Source organism: Brachyhypopomus gauderio, chromosome 3 (genome assembly GCF_052324685.1).
Source record: "Brachyhypopomus gauderio isolate BG-103 chromosome 3, BGAUD_0.2, whole genome shotgun sequence".
In the NCBI taxonomy this organism is placed as follows: domain Eukaryota; kingdom Metazoa; phylum Chordata; class Actinopteri; order Gymnotiformes; family Hypopomidae; genus Brachyhypopomus; species Brachyhypopomus gauderio.
This window is the reverse complement of record NC_135213.1, coordinates 38486611-38491703: the sequence shown is the minus strand read 5'-3', so window position 1 is coordinate 38491703 and position 5093 is coordinate 38486611.

Below are 5093 nucleotides of genomic sequence, written 5' to 3'. Positions count from 1 at the left end.
GAACGGTCACGCTTGAATACACTTGGAAATATTTGCGTTAACGCAGTGAAATTTCACTGCTCTGACAGAATGCTGTCTGATGCGATAGGATTTTCCACCTGTGGTATGCAGATCACATATGGCCAGGAATATTAGATAACATTTTGGTCAGGAATACTTACGCAGAACACGCACAAACAATGCTTCTTTCTTTAACGAAAGTATCAATAATTTTACCCGGTAAAATGACATCACTGGATATTTGGTAAGCAAAACCTTTCAGTTTGAGCCCTGTCATATATAATGCATATGTAGATATTTCTACGAATATTTCTATTTCTTTGTATTTTTACAAAAAACTTCTGTTAGGCTAACGGTTGTTTTTTTTATACCGACTAAAGCACCATCCATCATTGGTCGATGTTTTGACGAAGTCTTTCATGTGACGTTCCTAGACGAAACATCAACTCCTTTTTGTTCACATTTAGTGTGTGGTCACAGTATTAAGGATATACTTTTACACCCAAGAAAAACAAAGAGGGTGATCTCTTTTAGGAATCATCAATGGGAGCTTGGCGTCATCAGTCACTCGCAATGGGCAGCGAACACTACGGCGAGACCCCCGTTACCAAGGAAACAAGCATCTCTGGCTTGAGGTGAAGTCTTTTTTTTTTTTTTTTTTTTAGACAGCATAATTTACAGTTATGAAAACTGATTTTGATTGTTATGGAGCAAAGCAAATCGTCCAATTCGAAAGCCATTTGATTAAAATGTACGTGATGAATATTAAAAAACATTAAGGAAACGTTAATAGTATGTGATATTTTGTCAGTTCCCTTTTGGCATTGCGTTTTGATTGCATCATCATTGGGTACATCACCCACGGCTACAGTATGAAAAAACATAACTGAAGCCAGACATGCTTGGAATTTTTGATAATCCTTCTTTTACGCAGTCTCACACGCACAATGTATTTTCGGCCCGCAGGCACTTATAGAAATCTTTACAGGATCACGAAAACTTCTTTCAGCCCTCTATCCTAAACTATGTGGGAATTATCTAAAGATTAGCGCAAAAAAAATTCCAGACTGAGCAATCATAACCGACACACGTTAATGGGATTAACACATAAATGGATTTATAATGCGCAGGCAAAATAAAATGCACACACATTTAGCACAGATTAATCACATGTGCGCAAATACATGCATGATTGTGAACTGCATATTAGTCATTGACAGATGGGGGTGAAGACATGGCTTCAGTTCAACAGAGGCACAAACAACAGAATAGGACTGAGCATGAAGTAACATCTCTCCCGTGCTCTCACACATTATTTGTCTATGGAAACTGGTGTTCCCACATTATGGAATAACATTTGGAAGAACAGGAATTCATTGGATTTAATGGGAGAGCTCACAGGAACAGGATGACAGAGCTGGGTGGGTGTGTGAGGTGGGGGGGCCTTCCATCCCACCCGGAGATGCTCCCAGCCTCTCAATAAATGATACGGTACGAACAGCCACTTTCAACCTGGGCCTCAGCTCTCATCTAACTTCACACTCGACCTCCCTTCTGTGCGCAGTGTATGCCACACACACGACCTCAACACGGTGCAGCGAATGCCACACACACAACCTCAACACGGTGCAGTGTTTGCCACACACACGACCTCAACACGGTGCAGCGTATGCCACACACACGACCTCAACACGGTGCAGTGTTTGCCACACACACGACCTCAACACGGTGCAGCGTATGCCACATACACGACCTCAACATGGTGCAGCGTATGCCACACACACAACCTCAACACGGCGCAGCGTATGCCACACACACGACCTCAACATGGTGCAGCGTATGCCACAAACATGACCTCAACACGGCGCAGTGTATGTCACACACACGACCTCAACACAGTGCAGCATATGCCACACACACGACCTCAACATGGTGCAGCGTATGCCACACACATGACCTCAACACGGCGCAGTGTATGTCACACACACGACCTCAACACGGTGCAGCATATGCCACACACACGACCTCAACACAGTGCAGCGTATGCCACACACATGACCTCAACATGGTGCAGCGTATGCCACACACATGACCTCAACACGGTGCAGCGTATGCCACACACACGACCTCAACACGGTGCAGCGTATGTCACACACATGACCTCAACACGGTGCAGTGTATGCCACACACATGACCTCAACATGGTGCAGCGTATGCCACACACATGACCTCAACACGGTGCAGCGTATGCCACACACATGACCTCAACACGGTGCAGTGTATGCCACACACATGACCTCAACACGGTGCAGCGTATGCCACACACATGACCTCAACACGGTGCAGCATATGCCACACACATGACCTCAACACGGTGCAGCGTTTGCCACACACATGACCTCAACACGGTGCGACATTTGCCACACACAAGACCTCGACACGGTGCAGCGTTTGCCACACACATGACCTCGACACGGTGCAGCGTTTGCCACACACATGACCTCGACACGGTGCAGCGTTTTGAGTGCTGCAAGATACAGTGCTTCTCATTAGCATATTATTAGATGACTGGCCTCAAACTAAAGCAATCGGATTGGGAGATTATCATTTAAATGAGAGGAGGTAGTTAAATGCTCTTTTTGGGGTGAGATATTCAGGCTCCAGATAAGCTTAAAGACCATTAGAGGCTGATGCAAATGACATGCTAATCACAGATGCGGCTCAAATTAGTGAGGGGTGTTGCTTCCCATTGGAGTCGTGCTTGTTTGACTTCTTTTACAGCATTTACTGTTTTCATGGATAATTTAAGCAATTCTCCAAAAGCTTACCCTCGGTTACTAATGAGAAGGCTGTTTCTTCTGATTGTCTAGCAAAAAATAAAAAGGCTTGGCTTGCTCCATTCATCTGTCGTTGGGTCAGACTGCTGAATATTCCTTTGATCCCTTCAGATGCGTTTACATTTCCACAGCGTTAAATAGGCTGCTCAGAAATTGGGCTTTGAGATCTTTGATCATGCAACATTTAACAGCTCACAGTGTTCTGACTGTTTAAGACGAGAATCAAAACAGCACAGAATCACAGGCAACACAGATCGCCCAGTTATTGCAGCTCTTAAATAAAAGCAATAACATTATACTGTACCTCCTGTTCAAAACTACTTGGACAAATTAGATTATGCATGAGGGGTATTTGAATAAAGGGGCGTCGACCTGGATGACGTTTTTCATCCAGGAGAACCGTCAGAACTGACTTGGATACACCGTCTGCTGTCATTCACGGTGAAAACGTTTCAGATGTGACCCGAGGGAGCTGCACTCTGCTGCCGTGGTGGCTGAAATAGTCGTTTTAATACAGCTACAACGTGAAGCAGCTGAGCGGGGTGAAATGGCAGAGGCTGTAGACAAACAGCGCCGCCTGAAGGACGTGTAGTGTAAGGGCAGGGGAGGACCGATGTGTTGTGGTTTCATAAAGGATTATCATTTTAACACGTAAAAAATAAACGTGCATTGATGAGAATTAAGGATTGTGTGGCCAAGGAAGGAAGGATGTTTTCATGAGCTGCTTAAAGGAATTCTAGGTTGTATTTTTGCATAAATAGAAAAAATGTTTAAATGTTTCTATGTTTATAAATGCATGTCTTTTTAATCTGAATGTTTTTCTAAACAGTGTATATTATTCTTGTACTAATCGGATAAATAACAAATGATCATTTATATATGAACAGATGTATGATGATAATTTAATAAAGTAATTAAATGTAATTAATTGTAAAAGAGGAGACTACAGAAAAAACTACAGATTGAGTAATCAAATTTCACAGAATTCCTGCTGAGCTTCTGAATTTGTGACAGTGTGGTAATTCCTCTGATTAGCAGATGATCTGATATGATCAGATGATCTGATATGATCAGATGATCTGATATGATTGACCTGGAGCACAGAAGACATGTCCCAGGTTTCCCACTCTTCTGTTCGGTTCCATGGGACTACAGCATATAATAAGGAAGAAGATGATTAGAAGGAACCAACTGTGATGCCTCCTGCTGGTGTACAGCTAGTTCTGGGAGAGCAGGAGCAGAGCGCGTCTACGCGGCCAGAGTGATTCCTGTATCTCCACATGGCCTGTGAGAGCTGCATCTATCTGGCCTGCTGTCAGTCCTACCAGTGAATGTGCTGAAGACATCTTGCCACTTTCATGCCCTCCTGCAAATAACGTCAAGCTCAGCACAGGAGCCGGAATTACTGGGCCGTAAAATGTCCTAATGGCAAGCATGGAAATGTAGGTCTGCTCACAGTTCAGTGTGCAGACGAGGTCTGTGTTTGACAGCTGGGAGAGCGATGGTTATTCCACTGTAAATAATTGTATTATTTCATTCCAAAAAGTAGGCCATTCATAGTTATTACTAGCAAGGTAGTTGTTATTAGCTGGGAGAGTGCCAGAAATATACAGGAGGCATTCTCAGTTCTCACTGGGAATGGGCAAGGAGCTAGATGACTATATCACTAAATGCCCCATTCTCAAATCCACTGGTCATCACAGTAACATCCATGTGTGGTGTGGCCACTGTGGTGTGACGAAATCCTACAAAAGTTCAAAGCCTGTCTCAGACAGATCTTTCAACTATTTTGACAGAGGCAGCTTTTTTCTGCTGACAGCTACAGTGTCACGGATCTTCAAGCAGGCAACCATCTGCTGTTCTTTGGCAATGCTGTGCTTTTTGAGCAAACAGAAACATTGCAGAGGGTTTCGACTTGATAGAATCAAACCAGATAAAACTGCACTACGGGATGCTGGGTCTTTGTCTGACTTTGTGCTGTGGGACGTCTCTGCCGAGCTCAGGACAGCTCAGGGCCACACCGCGTTAAAAAGACGGTACGACAGAACGGGCCTCGGGGGACGTGAACACTGAGGGACGTCCTGTCTTTCCTGACTTGAACGCTGCTCTGAATCAGGGTCATTTTTTGCAACCACAGACTACATGTACATGCACAGTGTGGAATGCAATATGGGCAAAGTGGAAAGGTGCAAATGGTTTACTGGAAGTCACACAGGCACCATCACACATAAATCAAGTGCTTCCTTTTCAAACCAG